At 38.7% G+C, this 21,220-nt stretch overlaps 2 long non-coding RNA genes across 2 annotated transcripts in view; one reads left to right on the forward strand and one right to left on the reverse strand.

The window, feature by feature from the left end:
• LOC119714382 (uncharacterized) overlaps positions 1-21,220 on the reverse strand; it is a 150,404-nt gene that overhangs the window by 89,177 nt on the left and 40,007 nt on the right. The gene's annotated exons all lie outside the window — the stretch shown is intronic.
• On the forward strand, positions 1,003-20,778 carry LOC106016514 (uncharacterized). The gene is made up of 4 exons (XR_005261524.2): positions 1,003-2,298; positions 3,345-3,445; positions 9,053-9,180; positions 18,852-20,778. It is a non-coding gene; the product is annotated as an uncharacterized lncRNA (long non-coding RNA).

Below are 21,220 nucleotides of genomic sequence, written 5' to 3' on the forward strand. Positions count from 1 at the left end.
TGTAGACATGGTATATTGATCTATATTGGCCTAGAGGCTGACAAGAAATTTTGGGAACAAAACTAAAGGTCTTGGATATCAGCTAAGTTCAACTGACATACTAGAAATTGTCTGAAATGGTGGCTCAGCGATCTGGATAAACTGGAGTCATCAGCACAAAATGCTTTTGGTTCAGAGTGAAATCGATGAAGAAGAACTTCCATACTGAGATTTTTTTTTTTCTATTTGTAGCAGGTGGTGCATAGGTCAGTGAAATTTTTAAGCACAAGACTCATGTTCCCTTAAAACTAATTAAATATTAATTCTGGAAAAGTTGCATTATCTTTTACGTGCCTCTGACTGAGCTGGATCAATTCTAACTGTTTTTCTTCTTCTTCGCCTGACTTCCAAGCAAAAGGTTGGCTTGGAATAAATTCATCCACTTGGGTAAGACCTTTCTACCCACCACTTTCTTTCCCATCACCTTTTAATCTCTGAGACTGCCAAAACCTGTCCTGGAAGAGAGACTTGGGTAGCAAATGTTAAGCATGCCTCACTGTTCTTGCTCCTATGAGATTTTGACTGTTCCCTGTCTGCCACCTTCATTCCTGAAAGTGTTGTAGTCATTTGTAGTTGTACTCAGGCACAGCTATTTCATTTCTGTCCCATCTTTCCTGGAGAACATTAGTTTTATATATGCCATTGTAAACGAGGTGAATCTCACTGTGGTTCTTAGATTATAGTTACTTTGTTAATGCATAGTAAAAGCATTTTAAAGATTCAAAATAGTTCAATATGTCTGTACTAGGCAATGGTATCTGTCACTTTATTTTTTTTTTTCCTCTGAATTATGCAAAGAGGTTCAGTCAGGTTTGGGAATCCATTGCACAAGTATTTTGAAAAATCGTACGTGACCTGAAAAAAATAATTATAAAGTTTTGGGGCCATTTCCTGAGTTAAGGAAATAATTATCTGCGGCAAAAACCTCAGGGTATTTGTCTTACCTCTGTGTCACATTTCCCTATATGTTCATTCAAAGTGTTTCTTACAGCTTTCTTTTTAATGCTAGGGTTTGCTTTCTTTTATATTTTTTTCTACAAACATTTCACTGTGCACATATTGTACTTACCTCAATCTAAGATTTTGAAGCATGGTACTTTCATGCTTTGTAAGAATTTCCAGAGGTTTATTTTGAACCTTGTTATTTTGATAGTTCTTTATTCTGTCAGCAGTGACTGGAATAGGATGGTACTCAGGGGAAACAGAGGTATGCACCACTACAAAGTCTGTGTATTTTCTGAGATCCCTTATGCTGGGGTTATGACTGTCTCTAAATAGACTTGTCTAACTTCACATTCTGTCAGTCATTCAAAATAAAAGATCTACATTCAGTCTTCATTCAGTCCCTAGGAGAAACCAGAGCAGACATCCCAAAAAAATAAATGTAGGAAATTGCACAGTGTTGTGCCGCTTAAGTCTGAAAAAGGATAGAAAATCCATAGCTTTGTATTGTTTTTCTTCTTTCTTTGCAGAGATGGGCCTTCTGTATGCAGTACAATCAGCACGTGCAGCTTCCCCAAAATGCTGTTGGCCAAATTCATCCTTAGTGCAAGGCCACCAATTATTGGAGACTCACTTTGGATTAATGTGACACTATATCTAAAACCGATAATAGTAATAATAGATGTTAGGGTCCCATAGTGAAGTCATACTGTTTTCTTGGACTAAGAAATCATGTGTAGATGGTAAAAGTTAAAACAGAGTAAATTACATGACTAAATAGACAAGGAACTGTCTTTGCCCCAGAGGACTGACAGCAAGATTGATTTTACCAAAAGCAAACATGAAGTCACTTTTATTTTCCTTCTGTTCATTACACATTGACTATAGTAGGGACAGGAATTTTACTCTGTCTCCTTCCACGCAGTAGGTGCAAAGAAGGAACAAGGCCAAGATGCTCCATGGATTGTTGCTCCAGCAAATCCAACAGATCTCAGAACTCATCTGTATGTGTTTTAACCCATGACAAATTAGTACCATGTTATGTTGCATGGGTACACATGCAGAGTACCCATTTCTTCCTCAAGCATGGGCTACTGAGTAAAGACCATCTGCTATTAAATAATGCCATATCACAATAAAATTTGAGCATATTTGAACTGTTCTCTCAAGACAGAAAAAGGGTAACAGTTCCCCAGGTGCCAGTGGCCTGACCCAAATCCCCCTAAGGAGATGTCATAAGATCTGATTGTCTTCACATCAGCTGGATAGAAGAGCTCCATCCTGTTCAGTGTCTGAGGCAAGAAAGATTGAATTAAGGTGAGCAAAGATTTTGGGAAAAAAAAAAAAAAAAAATTTCCTAAAGGAGAGCAAACTGAGGGAAAAGGATATGGTTAGCTTGGTAAGCTTTTTAAAAGCTACCTCACAGTTGAATCCTCATCACAGTAACCATCAGTGAGCACAACAGAGAATATTACCATTATCATTTTCTGTGTACTGAACAGGTAATACTGTTTTAAAGTGATCTCTGAATAGGCTTATTGCCAGATGACACCGGGAAGTTATTGCTTTGTTCATGTTTGACTGGGACTGTTTTTCTCCTTTATTTTTGCTGGAGAGTCTCAGTGGCTTATTATGTATGAACATTTTCCTGCATGCCCTTCCAAGAAGCATGGGGGCCTTGTGCTTATTGTCTTCCTGTCTGTATGTCTCTTCTTAAAGGTTTCTCTCAGTGAAAAGCATATCAATAGCTGTCACATTATTTCCATCTAATTCATTTCTGGCCCATACTTGTGAATCTATGCTTTCTCACTAGAAAATAAATTGCAAAATCACTGACCTAGCAAAACAGTCAGGAGCTGAATAAGGGGTAAAGCAGAAAAGAAAAAAAAAAAAGCAACTTATAAGTTAAGTAAAAGAAATAAAATGTACAGTTTCAAACTGTTATTGGGAACCAAAGGCTCTAGATTGTCATATGGGCGTGGTGTTGCTCAGTTTACATGGTCAGCACATTTATGTGCATGTTTTTGTGTACCAAGCCAAACACATCCCAACTCCCTGTTGGCAGTTCAGGTCTCCATCACCTATATCCTAATACAGATTTACAGCCCCACAGTAAAGCTTTGCACAAATGTGATGCAACAAAGCTTCTAAAAGTGTTTTTCCTTCACCTGATGAACACACCATTGACAGAATTTGAAAGGTTTTTGGGCACAATGTGTAGTAACACTCAAACATCCTGTAGCTTTGCTATTTATAGCCCTGTATGGGCAGCTGTACAAGCTGCCTGCCCTGCTTACAGCTGGGCAAGCTCTTTGGCCTCCTACTTATGTCCACCTGAGCCTTCTCTGCTTGTTGGCTTCCAGGCAGCTTTTTGGGAGCTAATGGAAAACAAAGTCTTGAGAGAAGAGAACGGAGAGCTGGCCTACTAAAGAACAGCAGAAACCTGGGCAGCTGTAATACTGAGGTAAGGGTCAATTCTGCTTCTCCCTCTTCTCTCCTAAGCTGAGCGTAAGGCACTGGCCTCACTTCTTTGCTGGCTGAAGGCTCCAAAATGTGTTTCTGTAAACAGAGAGGAACATATGCTAAATACAAGGCTCCCAAAGCTGCTAACCAGGAGCTTCCGTCTGACAGGTGTATCTGCATGATAGCAGGCACGGGCTGCTTGAACCAGTTGCAAGGCAGCACCAGGCTATATGATCTGCTACAGCTGAGAGACCCACTGTGGAACAGCAAGTTCAGGCAAATACTTGCAATTTACCTGCAGTCTAGAGACATGAACGGAATTGGGAAAAATAACATTGTCTTTGAGATAGTCACATTTCAGTGAGTGAGAACTTTCACCCATCTCTCTCTATAAACACAGGGTTAAGAGGCTAACCTTTTGAAATTCAGAGGATGCTAAATATTTTCTGCAAAGAGTGACAGATGTTTACATGTTTATTATCCTGTATTTTTAGCTTACTTGTTGACAAGCCTCAAAATAAAAAAAATAAAATATAAATAAATCAAAACAAAACAACAACAACACATTTTGCACATTAGTCCACATTTAAAAGATACTTGCTTTAGCCTCTGTTTTACTGTGTGTATGATCCCCATTTCACACAAGCTCAGTTTTCTTTAGCTATTCCCTCCTCCAGAACTGTGAGCCTGTTTTAGCAGTGTTGCTGCTAATCACTCTTTTCTATAAAGACACCATCTCCCAGAGGATGTTGAATTATGGGAAGAAGTAAATACCACTACTTGGAAAACTGTTTAGAGAAGCAGAGTGATTTTTAAAGTGATTACTGGTAATACTGAGTGTTGAACAACTATAGGGTTTATCATCTAAATTACTTTTAACTTACATTCCAGGTCATTCACAAAGTCTAAATCTACTACTGCTTTGTCTTCTATGTCTGAAACATGTTATACAACTTAAAGCATGTATTAATTTAATTTTGCTTAATTTAATTTAATTAATTTAATTTTACTGGGTTAAGAGTTTATTCTGCCCAGTGAAAGAATAGACTTTACCATGGGAAGAGAGTTTCTTAAACAGAAAAACAATGCTTTGGTTCTCAGACATTCTTACTGTCTTCAAACTGAAATGCCATAATGGCGTATGTGTTTGTAATTAGATGCTATTTCTAACCTGTTTTCTATCATTCTCAAAATTTCAATTCCTGAGATAGGAATTCAGCGAGTTAAGTGTGAACTGCGAACAGCTTGCCTCTGTGCAATGCTTTTATCAAATAAGACCATAAGTCTTCTGGTTGATAGATATGCACCCCACATATCTTCCTGTTCTAGTGAAGGTTACTCAGTCAACTAATTTTAATGCTATTTTGAAGTAGAAGAAACTACACTTTTTCCACTTGAAAGCTGTCTCAGATATTTTACATTTGAAGTGATCAGTTCCTCTGAGTTGATTCACTTTCCAGTATTTATGGTTAGTGTTTTCTTTTCCCTTCCTTTTAGGATCATTCAAAAGAGAACTGTTCTGCTTTTACTCACAGTCAGTTTGTAATCAACAGCACTATCAAATTCTCACAGAAGGCACCAATCAGGCATTTTTTCTGTATTGAAATTAGTTGCTAGCAGCAGTTTAATATCTTTTTAAGGTAGTGGCTTAAAGCAGAAGAGAGAGACAGAGACAAAGAGATTGCAAAACTGCAAAAGGACATTTTGCCATGCAAAATAACCTTCACATGTAGTGAGTATGGGAAATGTGGCTGCACAGTATTGTGAAGCTTTTCTGTTGTACTTGCAACATCAATGACTAGAAAGAAATTCAGAAAATAGATAACTGAAAGTATATAATTTTTGAAGGACAGTATCTTTAATCTTAGCTTAACAGTGAGACCTTTTATAGTTTCATACTAACTTAACTAAATGGGAGAAGGTAGAATAGAGAAAACAAGATGGCAATGAAGCTGAGAACAGACTGCATAGTGATTTAGACAAGTCCCCCAGGCAATGTTAGCCTGCAGGTCTGTGGTGTCTTATTGGTAATAAGGATTCATAATAGATTGGATCCCACGATGTCACATGTGGTATGTTGCAGGTACTACACAGTGTTACAGTTGAGTACAAATAAAATCTAACAAAGTATGTGGGACTTGTGTGCCTGGCTCTGTAGGATGTTGAAATGCTTATTGATTCCTTCCATTACAGTGAAGATGTCAGGTGGGACGACTGGGGGGAGAGATGAAAGTGGTATCTTGTTCAAGGGTGGGATCTCTGTTATGCAAATCTGACAGGGTAATTTCATCTGTTTTCATGCGGTCTGGTGTTTAGATCCTTTTTACCTCTCAATTATGTGTATATATGCAGCATGGCACAGCTGTACGACCCAAGCCACAGTGCCAAGTGCCATTGAGACCATTACATAATTGTTAGCTGTAATATGTAAAGAAGCCAGGTTTACACAATTAAACAAGGCTTTTGACACCATGTCATCAACTTGTATACTGTGTGCATACATTTAATGTGGTTGAATGCTCCTTCTGAGATGAATGTGCTACTTCCGTGCCTACACATGGAGGATAAACCTTGCTTGGATCATGGTTCTTAAAGGTGGATTATAAAAAAAATAAATATTATGATTAGAGAGAGAAGTGGGCACTGGGCCTAGTGATTAAAAGTTCATTTTCTGTAAACTAAGAACTGCAGTCATCGACATGTACTCTGGCCATGCATTATTCTCTGTCATTTATCCAAACACAGTTTTAAAATAATCCCCCTTTTTATAAACATGTATGTGTACACGATTTGTAACTCCAATTGCTCTAATTGCATCTAATCTAGTCAAATTCATTTTTATTAAGGTTCACACTGTGAGACTAATGAACCTAAAGCACTGGAATCATTCTCATTACACATGGTTTGATATGTTTACTGTATCTGCATTGTCTCATGCCCAGAAGAAAACAGCAACAATGACAAAAATTACCATGATGCAAAACGCATCTTCTCAGTCACTTCCCCTACATGAAATATTTTAAATTAATTGTGTTTTAACAGGGAAATGTAAGCAATATTTCCACTACAGAATTTTAATATGAAAGAATGTCTGACTAATGAAGAGTGTTTTAAAGGGTTATGAAACTAGAAGGAGAAAAGCCAGCTGAGGTGATGGACAGCTAGGTAATACAGGCAGCTGACATACCTATAAAATTGATGTATCCAGAAGCTTAAGAAATGATCGATGTCTGTCTGACAGACACTAGTCCTTTCATATTTTTTCCCGGTGGCCTGTAAACAGGAAACAATCTTATAGAAATCATTCATAAGGTCACTCTTCCCTTGTTCACTCCCCTTCCAAACATGTTCTTCCATGACACATGCAAGTACCTGGTCAGCAAACAACAAAGAGACTGAGTGGACTTGGACTGTGTAGGTGATGCATACGTAGAGAGGAACTTAGTTTTATTTCAATCTCTACTAGTCTTCACGACAAAATACACCTATTCTTTGAGGTACTTCCAAATACGTAACAAAATAAAGTAAAAGAAAGTCATGCTTTTCCACTACATTCATCATGGACTCTTTGCTCAACAGCCCAAGGAAATAGGTCTTGCTGTGTGATGGTGAACAAACTTTTTGAGGTTCAGGGAGATGTTTGACTTCTCACTCCAAAGAAGGCAAAATAAGACAAACTAGACTTAAAGACAGAAAACCACTGTCAAAACATATCTTAGTCAGTCTTTTCCCCAATCAGGGGGATGCACACTTATCCCACCTCTGTACCACCACTCTCTTTTGAAACGGGAGCACAAACAGGGTACACAAGGCCAGAATTTCTGAATGAAAGCTCGTCCATGAGTAGCAAAATAAATTTTACCACATAACCTATGAGAAAGGGTTCCTTCTTGTGACAATGACGTTTCTGTATCTGGCAGAACAAATAAAGACCTCTCCTAACTCTGTCCTCTTGGTGCCTCCAATACAATATGATTTTTATTTTTTTTCCGTGTCTTTAAAATTGTGATAAAAGCTATCAAAATAGCTAATCTCTCCACCTGCTCTAAGGGAATGGCTTTTATATCACATTTAGAATTGGGCAAAACGCAGAAACACTTCTTCATCACAATTTTCATTGACTTTTTCATGGTAGTTTTTCAGTCATTTTTAGCCACTGATAATTATGCATCGTCTAACACAAATAAGTCAATAAAGTATTCCAGATAACTCCTCAGTAATGAGAATACATAAATCCCTTGCTCAATAGGCTATGCAATCAGTTCACCACCACCACCCCAAAAAAACACCAACATTTAAAATACTGCAGTCTGTTTAAATCCGTTTAAAGTAGAATTTGTTAATGTTGTATGAGATCCTCTACTTCAGTCAATCAACATTCCTTGAAATCAATTAAATAACTCTGAATAGCACAAGGCAGATGTTAGTCTGATGCTTTTTGTAAGCAGGGGTTCCTTTTGATGAGTTTTGTTTTTGTAGTTGCATCTATTGTAAGTTTATTTAAATAAGTTTCTTTCTTTATTCAAGAAAATTTTACTTGTATAAAATATATGAAATGGAAAAATATTACTTCTTTCTATTTTCAGGAGATAAAAGTATAAAGGTTTTACTTGCATGGTTTGTGCCACTCAGTTCCCCTCTCATATTTGGGTAGGAATGGGTAAGAGAAGATTTAAAATACTGACTCTACTAAGAGGTGGTCCTCTGATCTCCCCAACTGGGGACCTAGTCTGGCTCACAGTCACAGAATCACAGAATTTCTAGGTTGGAAGAGACCTCAAGATCATCGAGTCCAACCTCTGACCTAACGCTAACAGTCCCCACTAAACCATATCCCTAAGCTCTACATCTAAACGTCTTTTAAAGACCTCCAGGGACTCCACCACTTCCCTGGGCAGCCTGTTCCAGTGTCTAACAACCCTTTCAGTAAAGAAGTTCTTCCTAACATCTAACCTAAAACTCCCCTGGAGTAACTTAAGCCCATTCCCCCTCGTTCTGTCACCAGGCACGTGGGAGAACAGGCCAACCCCCAACTCACTACAGCCTCCTTTAAGGTATCTGTAAAGAGCAATAAGGTCACCCCTGAGCCTCCTCTTCTCCAGGCTGAACAAGCCCAGCTCCTTCAGCCGTTCCTCATAGGACTTGTTCTCCAGGCCCCGCACCAGCTTTGTCGCCCTTCTCTGGACCCGCTCAAGCACCTCGATGTCCTTCTTGTAGCGAGGGATAGGTCTTCTACTGAGTGAGGACACACTTCAGTTCTGGAGCTGAGACTCCTTGCAGGTTGTACAGTTTAAGCATGGTCTTTATGTTCTATCTCATCTTTTTCCCCTACTGCCAGCTACAGTACTCAATCTCACTTCACTTTGTTGCAATGTTAACGTTCTCTCTTTGGGTAGCACATGGCGATTTTTCAGTAGAATGTACATTTTTCTGGCACAGGCTGATTCACTGCTCATCTTTCAGAGCTGTAAGTCCAGGCAAAGACTTAATTTCATTAAGTCCTTAAACAAATGCTAAAACTGTGACAGGTAGGATATGTCTTGATAAGGGCAAGGAAAAAGGTATCTTTGAGTGATGACCTTTTAATTTTTCATGTCCTGTGATTAAGTCTCAGGAAGAAGATGAACATTGGAAGAAGTTGGAAGAAAGAATCTGGAGTGTTGTCACTTGGCATTCTGTATTTAGCATTTTCCGTTTACTGTGCTAATGAAGTGCATGTAACAAGAACCTCTATAGGTAAGTAAAAATAGCAGTGAAGGTTTGGTTTTGATATTTTTGACACATAGTCTGGTATCAGATCTAATATACATATCCCAAAATACATCACAATATGTCCCACAGCATGTGAAATTAATAACATAATGCTTTCTTTTGTTAGCCCTCTATGTATGGAGGGTACAAAATTGCCTTGTGTATGTGGGTTTTCAAATAAAATTTCCAATTTCTAGATCCACTGCTTTGTCTCCTCAAGTTCAAAAGACAGCCAAAAGCAGGGAGAAATGACTCCATGGAGTTGAACCTTTGTACTTATTATGATCTGGTTAGGAAGCACCTGCCATTCACCAGCTTAGAAAACAATTTGAAATTCTAGTAAGTCTCAGCAAGCACCTAGCAAAGAACATCAGGAAGCTAGGCAGCTAGCCAGTTTCATATGCCTCATCTCTCAGGTTTTTGCTCTCATGCTCTCCCCCACTACCACATACTGCTTTTTTTTTTTTTCTTTTTTTTCTTTTTTTTTTTTCCTGCTTTTCCTGCTATATTTGAAGTAAGTGGAAAAATGCTACTGTTTAAAATGTCTCCTATATATTTTCTAGAATGGAGATTTTAATGCCTTTTAATGACAGAAATTATGTAGCAAGACATGGTTTAGGAATAAAAGAATGTGCTAATATAGAAAGCCAAGTCAGATTTTCCTTTCAAAGGAACAAACATGTAAGTATTATTGAAAAATGTGCTTGGGCCAAATTAGGTTGAAAGCCTGGCACATGATATAAAGACTCAAAGCACATCATTTGCAGCTTTCCTGAGGTATTCATTGTAGCAACAATGTGAAATTAACTTCAATTGTACGCAATTTTGGAAATGCTTTATGATGATGATCCTTTCAGCATTTCTAACTTCTTAGGAGATATTTTTGCTAGTTTACAATTTCCATTTTCTAATAATCGAGCTCAACAGAGAAAAATGTTAAATATGGTGTAAATTCATACTTTTTGGCTATCACAATTATGGACATGTTAGCAGAAAGAGATGTTATCTGTGAGTTCATGGATGTTCACAAAAGCTACACTCGGTACTGTTTTAAAAACAGTGTTGAAACAGGCTCAGGCTAAGCTTTCTGACATCCCTGGATCTATAAGGCCAAATCTTTGCAGGTTCAGCTGAGCCTTTCATCATTCCTAAGGATTAGATGCACCAAGTTTCAAACTTTGGGACCTGTCAAAGTGATTTGGTTTTCACTTAGAGGTGGGAAGGCTACACTTTTGCAGCCAGTGTTTAGTTTTCACATCTCCAAATTTGGATCTTTCTTTGGTTTCAAGCAGTAGGGTTGGGATATGCTTGTAGTAGTGATGGTTTGAAAATTTTAACTTTTAACTCATCCTGTAACTTCATGAAGGATTCAAGAGAATGAGAATCCATTCACCTTTTTTTTTTTTTTTTTTTCCTCCCTGTATGTGTTGATTTACCTAAATGTTACAACTCCATACCACTACCATGCAATGTCTACCACTTTGGCTTTCTCTTGCCACTGTGGTTCTGTTTTGATGAAATGCAGAAACCAAATTACATTAAGCCAGTAATGGCAACTGTGTGAATATCCATGAAAGAGAATGTCTAATTCAACCAACATATTGAAAACACATACAAGAAGAAAAATAAATCCAATACTCTGAGTGTTAACCGTAGATTGAACAATGAAGTGAGAAGGTTTGACTTCATGATGTGTACTGATGTGGGAAATTAAATTGGTCAGGGTGGCTCCAGGGAGCAAACAATATTTTTCCTTAAGGGTATATAAAATGTCATCTTTTCATCCAAAAAATGCTAATACATCGCTTCTCTGTTAGCATTTTGTATTTAATATTAACCTGCAATTTATTGCAAGCAAAAAAAGAAAAAGTATACTGCACTCTAATGTGTCTGGAAAGCCAAGAGTTGTGTCTATATCTGAATAAGCACGGGACTGAACTTCCTTATTAACTTAGCCAATCCAAATGATCTGCAGCGTTCAAGCATTATACTTGATTCCTTGTTACAGTGACAGCAGACAGCAAGTACACAGTAGTGCTGCACTTGCTACGATTGTACACTGTTTCAGAAGAGGTCAAATGTAGTAATTGACCAGGAATATTTATTTATTATTTATTTATTTATTTATTTATTTTAACCCAGCGACATACAGTTTGTAGTCTCAGGATGCAAGGATTACCAGACCCTGGCACATGAGCTATACTAATGGCAGAGGGTGCCACATGGGCCATGAACTTACCTCAAGTATCTGATTAGTGTGCTGTGTTCAAGCAAGATTAAAATATATAACATATTTGAGTTTGGTAGGGAATTTCAATTCTCTATCCGTCTATTAGCAAACATTGGCTCTCCTGTGTAGTGGATTGTCTGGTCAGCTTCTTACAGACATTCAGGGTAGTTTTATTAACGGGCTTTCCCAGGAATATAGAATTCCTCATCCTTCCTCTTTTCCTGAGACACGTTACAGTTGAGATTTGGGTCTTTCACTACTGGTTGAATGAGTATTTGGAAGTGTTCTGTGACTTGCAAAGTACCTTAGTCTGTGAAGTTGTTTCTGAATTATATGTATATATAGCCCAGTTGTCCATGTCTGAAGGGGACAGGACTCAATGATCCAAGTAATTGTTTCCAATCCAGTGTTCTCTAGCATTCAAAAGTACAAAATAGACGGTAGATGAAGGATGGCATCTATCTAGTTGAAAGCAGTCACACACACTGTAGGTGAGTGCCTACATTTTAGCTGATCAGCCTGTGATCTCTATATGATGAACCAATATAAACAGGCAATTCTGAGGTACTGTTCAACACACCTAAAGGATATATATAAGATACTTGTATGAGTCGCACTCTGAAACCAGGACATTTACTCCACAGGAAGTTAAGGACATGCTGATCAGATGTAGATAGCTAGATAGCTACAACATGAAGTTAGATGGAATTATTTCAGCTAGTGATACTTGGTTGAAATAAAAATAAATATGTAAAAATAACTCCTGTGCTGTTTACTGGCAAAATACCAACTGGAAGACTACATATAGTTGTTTTTTTGATATTACACTTCAAGAAAGGTGTGGACTCATTGTAGAAAGTCTACAGATGAGTGAGAATTATTAAAGTCTTTAAAACGAAAAGCTATACAGAACGACTAAGTGAAAGCTAAATACAGATTGAAGGAGAAAGGGACAGGCAAAGCAAAACAGAAGAAAAAATATATTAATTTTCCTCAGGTATATGGCAAATTTTTATAGAGATGACATTACCCTTACCCTGTTCTCTTACGACACCAAGTCCCATTTCTGTTTCTGTCCCCTTCTGCTGCAGCAAAAGGCAAAAGCTTGGTTCATGAATAGAAGCAGTAAATGTGTTTGGGACTCTGCCAAGACCTCAGTCATGGCTTCACCATGCCAGGGTAACTAGAAGATGTATAACCCAGCCTACTAGTGGGACATCAGAAATGACTTGCATTCAGACTAAATCATTTTTTTGCTATTTTGCACACTTCTGTTAGAAAGCTCAAGGAATTATGAAACAGATGAATTTTGCTGCTGTTTCTCAGTCTTTTCAGGTGCTGCAGAAACTTCTTATGTTGAATATTTAACCACTTCACTTTTATAGATCCCAATTTACTGATTTCTGACAACTTTCCTTTCTCTCTCACCCTTTCATCATTCAAGATGTAAGACAGGTAAGACAGAAGTGTGGAGAAAAAAAAATCAGTCAGCATGCATTAGGAGCCCACAGAAATGCAAAATGAGAGAGTAGGAAAAATATGCAAATAAGCATGTTTGACTCCTTGCTGCTAGTATGCAAGCCAGAGTGAAAACAGCCTGAAGCTCCTCAAATTGAATAGGAGGATTTGTTAGAGGACTGTGGCTGGGTGACTGAAAGGAGGACGTTTAGTGAGGCCTGTAGCTAGCTAACATTATTTTGTGAAAACATCTGCATATTTTTAAAGCCTATTTTAAGCCTCATGTTCTGAGTATATAATTGCATAGTGTTTTTGTTGTTGTTTCTATATCCTAAGAAAATTGCTGTTAGACCATCCCTCCTTGAGCATAACCTTGGAGACCTTTCAGACCCTTCTCTGTGAGTTTTCCAACAGTCTGAGTGATGTGGAATGTTCCTTCCCATACTGTCTCCACTCCTAAATATGACACAATCTGTCCCACCCTTCCCTGTCCCTTCTTGAGCACAGGACCCAGAACCTCCTTCTGGTCTCATGGTGTCGTTGGACTTGTGATGTCTTCCTATTACTATCATGACACAGACATTGACAGCTCAGAAAATTCTGCTGTTGCTATGGGATTTGGCCTGACCTACAGTGCCTTGGCTGGTACTGTGTGGGACCAGAAATTACAGAAAGGTTATCATGCCCAGATAAATCTCTCCAAGCCTTCTCAGCTGAAGCTTTCAAATCATTTAATCTGATGGCAGATGTGCTCTTTGTCATGCAACCAGTGAGGGTGATTCCTTCCCGTGTTTCGTTAATGTCAGTAAATATATAACGTAGTCCTGGTTTCTGTGGCTGCAATACAGGCATATCTTTCTAATTTCCAAAATCCTCTATCCATTTGCTTCAGGAATGTATACAATAACTCTTCAACCTTATTTTAAGATTAAATAGGAAAGTTGCACTTTTTAAATTCACATAGCATAAAGAATGAGAAAAGTTGCTTGTCATTCATTTTAATGAAGATTGAGATGGCTGTAGCACACAATCACCAAATTTAATGAAGTAATTACTTTTCAAATTGATTTCTAATTCTCTACAAAAAAAAAAAAGTTCCCATTGTTATTAATGAGATAGTAATAATTAACAGTACCTACAAATTAGAATTATTCTTCTCATGCTATATTGCATGCTTTGAGATGTTGTACAAATTTGCTGCATTTTTAATGTGGTAACTGATTCTGAGTTGAATAAAACTCAAACCATTCATTCCTTTCTGTTGATGTTATCATCTTCCAATATCAATTTATACTGTCTTCCCCCTAGTCTTCTGTGTTCCTGCTGCTGACACTCTGGAAAAAGCCCTCTCTGTCGCTGTGGACAGCACGTGAAAACATCTGCTGACATGCACAATGATAAGAAAAGCAAGCAAAATATTCATCTCTGTAAGGCCAGAAAAGATTGCTGAAAATATTCAAGGATCACTAATCACTTCAGTGATATGTTGTCAAAACTGTCTTTAGTTCATTGTGTAAACACACGACTGTCATATTGAGCATTTCTGTTAGAGAGATGTCACGTTCTTCAAGATGCAGCCTGACTTTACCTGTAAGTTCACATCTAAAAGCTGCTGTTTGAAGGAGTGATAGTATCTCCAGTTAAATCCACTGGTAGAACTAGGAAGGTGAACAAGTTCCTGAGCAGGCAATCATCTGCAGTTGTAGGCTAAAAAAAGTTATAGGATGATGATAACGGCTGAGTATGGAAAGGCTTCCTCTTTCACATTTGCACTTGAAGGTGAATAATAGAATAAATGAATTAGTGAGTGCATTTTAAACAACTTCTCTTATTTTGTTTTAAGTTTGCACCTTCCTCTGGCACGTCTGATTCTGCTGGCTGATCTAGGGGGACTGATGTGCGCAAGAAAGTCCTGTGAACTCTATTTCCATTGTGTGGTTTGTTTGAGCAAGTGTACCTGCAGCAGGCTGAATGAGTGTCAGCCTACCCCATGGGAGCTGCGGTTCTGCCCAGGGAGTTTCTTCTAATCCAATCCAATCTCTGTGTACCATCAACTATGGGATCTTTTTGTCCATTCCTATTCTGTTATTTTATACCACAGGAGCTCAGTTCAGTAGCAGTGATGGACATTTATTTGTCCAATTACGTTGCTGTGGAATGATGCTTATTCTGCGTTGAAAGTAAATTTAATTGATTTAAAGTCTAAAGCACGGAAGGAAAGTGTTGCACTTTTTTTTTTTTTTCCCCCCCCCTCTCTCCTCTCTCTCAGGCACAATGTTATGCCAATTGCAGGTTGGATGAAATGCGGGATATAGGCACTACAAGTCTCTTCAAGAGATACCAGGCTTTGTTTCGGCAGCTTTCCTTTCCCTGCAGTATTACACATTTATGTTACCTGTCTGGCACTTCTGTTTGGGCAAAGACTTGACTTTTTGCACTAGCTGATCTTGTCTGATATTCAGTCATCTGTGTCACAGTGTCCTTTCATGCTAGCTGAATTATACTTTTGAGTCCTCTTGTCAAATTATAACATCAAACAGACATAGGCTCTCCAGAAACCAGTCATCTTCCCAAGGGAAGACATCTTCCTCAGTCATGTTGGAATCTTCCCAATATCCAGAACAACATGTTAATATGACACTCTCACCTTTTACTTGAAACATGAGTTTTCTTTTAATCTTCATTGTCAAAATTCAAATTGAAATCCAAAGATGGGTTAAAGGCTTAGATATTAAAAAATAGCCCAATATACTTACTATTTTAAAATGTCAAGAATTTTCAAGACTAAGAACTTGTTGTATAAACACCTAGGTTTGGCAATACTGGGGAAAAAAACAAACAAACAAACACCACCACAAATGGACTTCTTCCACACAGATTTGTTAGAAAATAAATGTTCTGAAGCCAGAGTGTCCATTCATTTCCTCCCTCCCTCCCCCCTTCCCGATGAAAAGAGTTAATGTGCCACTCTCCTTCATTATCTTCAGAAGTTAGCATATCATATAATAACAGGTCAATGAACTAAACACATTCCAATTAATCACTTCAGGGTTACTTGATTGAGCATGTAGTCAATTCCTTGAATAAATCAATGTTGGGTTAGAAAGCTAAGTTAAGCTTTTGGAGAACTGCAGGCTGGAATTCAGGGAAAAGGAAAGCCACTTGAAACCACTGCACTAGAAAGAGCAACTGCATTGCTCTTTTCCAACAAGTTTTGCATGTTTGGCATTGCAAATACTTGCTGCCTCTTGACTTTAATGCTACTACTTTAGGAAAAATCACTTGGTCTGCAATAATTAATGTTGTCAGTTATGATATTTTCACCACAATAACACATTAACTGTAATCTATACAACTGAGATTAGGAAACATTTCCTAAAGTGACAGAGAACCAGGTTCTGCTGCAGTCTTGATAGCTTTATGGGCACAATCGGATCACAGAGGCTCACGCTGAAATCCCGCCAGCACAGGCAGAGCCTTAGCCATGTAAGCTGTTGCGATTGTGGCCTTAGCTCTTTGGCTAGCCAAAGCACTGGTTGGATTGGATTGTGGTTTCTTTGCCCAGAACACTGACCTGGACAAAGGACTCAGTCCTGAGACCAGACCCAGGGGAGATCCTGGTGTGGACTAGAGGCTCAGTCACCTTCAGACACTGCAATTTATGGGGAAGCTTGGGATTGTATTAAAGAAGGGAATCACAGTGAACTGCTTAGCTTCTTTTATCTCCTACTCTGAGGTAGACTACTGTGAACCAGTGCAGAGACTAGCTCTGGATTGTGAGGAAAAAAGGCTATTTTGTTATCATGGTGCCTTAGAGCTTCAAATCAAGAAGGAAAAGTGGCATATAATGGAGGCGTACTTGCCCTCCTTTCAGCTTCACAGCAGCTTCTGAGGCAAAGGAAAGTGACTAAAGTGGCAGCTTTAAAGCATGTCACTTCATTTAAAGGTGTTATTATGCAAGTAACCTTTTCTGAAATCAGCTAGTACCTGTATGACTCTCAAGTCAGCCGCTATGGCATTGGCTGTTCTCTATGTAACTCCGAAGGGGTGCCAATGTGCACAAATCTGCCAGGCACCATGTTTCCAATGCTGACAAAAGTCCAGGTGTGTGGTGAGAGCTGCTGATGGACAGAGCTGGTCATTCCATTCCCACCAGCAGGTGGGCCACGCTGGGGGACATCTGCCATCAGGGGAGAGCTGTGACTGTGTAGCCTGTAAAAGAGAAGGCTTGGGGGGATCTTAAATGCAGATGTAAGCACCTGATGGGGCGGTAAAGAAGATGGATCCAGGCTTTCTTCTCATCTCAGGGGTACATAGTGAATGTATAAGAGGCACAATGGGTACAAGCTGAAATATAAGAAATTTCATTTAGATGCATTTTTTTTATAGTTCTTATTTTTTTGCATTCTCAGACAGTGAGAGTGATCAAGCAGCAGAACATGTTGTCCAGATGGTTTGCAGGCTTTCCAGCTTTGGAAATTGTCAAAATGTTACTGGACATTGTTCTTGGCAATCTGCTCTGAGTGACCCTGCTTGAGCAGGGAGGTTGGTTTAGATGATCTCCAGAGGTCTCTTCCTACCTCAGCTTTTCTCTAACTCTGTGATACTGTGAAATAAATTAAAATAACTATAGTAATTTTAAAAGTAAATGGCTATTTAGAAGCCTTAAAAAAGAATGGTAGCAGGTAAATTTCTTAAGGATAGTTCAAAAGATTTTATTTTTGTTTCCCCTTTTCTGCCTACCTTTTAACAACAGGGACAAAACACAAAGAAAAAGGAAAGAACTCAATGGTTTACGCTGTTTTTTTGAATATATATTTTGTCTAATTATAGGATTCTTTTTAACTGAAACAATAATTAGCAATTTATTTATTTATTTATTTATTTTAATTTGAAGAAACTGAAGAAGCACCATTCTAGATTAGGACATTATTTTTTTTCAGAGAGATTCCCTGAAGATGATTTCTGTCAAAGGGATGGAGAGCCCACAGACCGAAGTTAACCCCCCAGAATAAATCTGGCATGCCACTCCCCAATACATGGCCTGTAAGCCCCTTGGTGATCCACAAGAGACAGACTATTTTCTCTTGCACACAATGACACAGATATTCCCACATCACATGGTGAGACAAAATATTTGTTAATTATAGGTGTCTCCTATGAAGTGGTCAATACCCACAGGGGAATTTCTTGGGCCCTACTCTCTACCATGTGAGCACACCATTTTAAAGCAAGGTGCAGACAAACAGGGTCTCAGAGATGTGACGTCCTCTACATGCTGCTTCCTGCCACTTGTTGCATCCTGGTTCCACAGGAGACCAGTAGGCTTGAAGGATCATATTCATCTGACCAAATGCAAACATGCTAAGTTTATGTTGATGACACTGGACTGTAACTCTAGATGTAAAAATACCTCCAGTTTGAATATCTGAAGTCAGTTTTTTTGATTTTTAAAGTTGGTAGAGGGAAATACAGGATTTATGGAGTATGATTCCTCTCATCTTGAGATGGATCAGACGACCATCCTCCCTACCACTGACTATTTCTTTGCAAACGGAGAGCAGCATAAAGAGTTCACAAGTTGTTGTCTGCTTTATGGACAGATGCCCTGACACATTTGGTGAGGTGAATCCCAGTAAAAAAGAAAACCGTGAATGGCATTGAATTTAAAAGCAAATATTTGCCTAGCACATAAAGCATTCCAAGGAGAAAGAGAATACATCTCTCATATTACTGGAGAGGACTAAAACATGTAGAAATTGGCGATGCTGGGAACATGTGTCTCACCAATTCCATTGAGATCTCCTGCTCACTTTCCCCTTCTGTGTCACTAACCTCATTCATTGGATGTGAATACATTTTGCTAATTCAAGAGAAAGAAAATGGCAGAGTCTTACAGTTAAATTTACCCTGCTTGTAGGCTTTCCAAGGCATGGAAACGTTGTGACATATATTACTGGTATTGCAGATTAAAGTGGCTGTGAGGGAGCTATACGATTGTTCTTCTGTACAAAAGTGTGTCTTCAGAGCTGTGCAGGAAAGCATAAAAGGTTGGGCAATGATCAGTCTCTCAGGTAAGAAGATAAATATTCAGTCTTTTTTCTTTTCTAATTGCACTTAGCATCTGTATTTATTTATTCAAGAATGGCTCTTTGGGAGCTTGTTCTAGCCCCTTTGATAAACAAATGGGGTTCTGTTTCCTTTTTTAGAAACTAATTATGCATTTTGGGAAAGGAGGAGGATGCATCTTAAAAGAAAACAACTTAAAAGAGCAAAGAGAGCATGATGGAAAGTGCATACTTAAAAACACTAGTGTCTGTTTTGCAGATTTGTAGAAGCTATGAAAAATAGAGGCTGGCCAAACCATTTTGCATTTCGGCCTCCATTTCATTAGCTTCTGGGTTAGCCTTCCCTGGGGTACCTGATGCTCAAGGCACAGGAAAAGACACCTCCATTTATCTTTCTGCAGTCAGAAGAGAGTCCCTGTGCTTATTCCTTCAGCATCCAGGCACCAAGAACTGCAGAGAAACTGCAGCCAAGCACATTCCAGGCACCCCCAGCAATTTTCAGCTTTCCTGGTATCTTGGTCATTTTCTGAAGAGGTATTGCATCAGTTCTTTTTAAAAGCAGAAGTACTTCTTGAGAACATCTTGGGGGAAAAAACAAAACAAAACAAAACAAAAAAACATCTGGGGAAGAACACAGATCTTTGTAAGAAAGAGAAAGACAAATGGCTAAAAAGGAATTTAAGAAGTGATATTCATGAACCAGGGTTCATTTTCAAACACTCTCAGAAGTCTATGTAATTATTAAGGACTTGGTGTTAATTTACCTACTCTCCATTCATTTCCACTGATCATGCTCACTTAGAGGCCAGGATGGAAGACAAGTAGCTAAATGTGCCTAAGGGAAAGTGCCTGTGGAAATTGCTCTTTCAAGTAGGTGGAGGTGGGGAGGAACAAAGAAGTGTAAAGTTATCACATGAAACTGCTAGTGAAACCATGTGGGGTTTTTTCAAGTCATCTTTCAGAGTGGATACCAAATAGTTTAGATCAAGATCAGAACACAAAGTACACACATATAAAAAAAAAAAAAAAAAAAGTGAGAGAGACCCTACAGTTATCTCTGAATTATATATCCATATATGTGTGTATATGTATGTATGTATGTACTTCTTATATATTAGTGTGGGCATATAAGCACATAAACAGATGGAAAACTAAGAGGACCACCATCAGACAGCAGAAGAAATGCCTAGCCCTGAAGCTGTGGGAGAGTAGCAGTTGCTGTTGCAGCAGTCCCACAGCAGCATCCGCAGGGCGAAATCCCAGGCCTTTGCCCAGGATAGACACAGGCTGGCTGCCCGTGATCTCTGGCAGCTTTCCATTGCTTGAGTGTTTCCACTGGCATGAGTCTTGCTAAAAAACATGCAGTTTTCCTGCTCAGCCAAGAAGATGCCCAATATGAAGTCAGGTCATTGGCAGGTGTATGTTACAGCTATTGACTTTACACCATCGCAGTGAATTTTCAACCCCTGAGGACAAAAGCTTTTGACTTTTTGCTATAAAATTAAGTAGTTTTATATAATGTCTTGTAGAAAATGTATGTGTAGTGGGCAATATCTGCAGTTCTTATGGAATGATCTGAATTAGAGTAATTCAGCTATTTCAAGCATCTTTATTCTGCAGTATAAAGAAGATTTCTGCAGCTGCGATACATTGGATAGAAAGAGAAAAATATTCCTGTGCCTTGGTAAGAGGGGAAAACATGGGTTAAAAAGTCATTGAACTTGTCAGTCCTCTCCCCTGTTACACACACAGCAGAGAAAAGGCATTTCTAAGAGGAGCTTAAAATAAGAGCTCTTCAGTGATAAATTATTAAAGTGCAGATTGTTAGGCTGGAATTCTAATAACTATAATTTGAAGTCATCTGTCTGACACAGTTCATCCTATCATTAAATTCTTTCTAAAAATTGTTATGTTCTTCAAAAACCAGATAAAGTGCTAAACGGATGGGATGGAAGGAAAGGAACGTGTAATGAAATCTGTCCTTCAGATGCGCTCAGCCCCAGGGCTGCCTGGGCTATGTGTGCGCAGTGTGCAAGTTAACCAAACGTATGGAGGAACCGACAAGCCCTGCATGCATCGCATTCTGTGTCACTGCCACTGCCATCACTGGAGGAATGCAGGAGGCAGCAGCCTTCAAGACAGGAAAGGACTGGACAGCAGGTAGAAAGAAAAGTAGCAGGAAGGAGGCAACTATGTGAAGGCTTTAGGCAAACAGAATATGCTTTGTAATTAGGGTGTAATAAAGGATGTGACACACTTAGTATCTCTG

The sequence above is a fragment of the Anas platyrhynchos genome, chromosome 1 (genome assembly GCF_047663525.1).
Source record: "Anas platyrhynchos isolate ZD024472 breed Pekin duck chromosome 1, IASCAAS_PekinDuck_T2T, whole genome shotgun sequence".
Taxonomy (NCBI): Eukaryota; Metazoa; Chordata; class Aves; order Anseriformes; family Anatidae; genus Anas; species Anas platyrhynchos.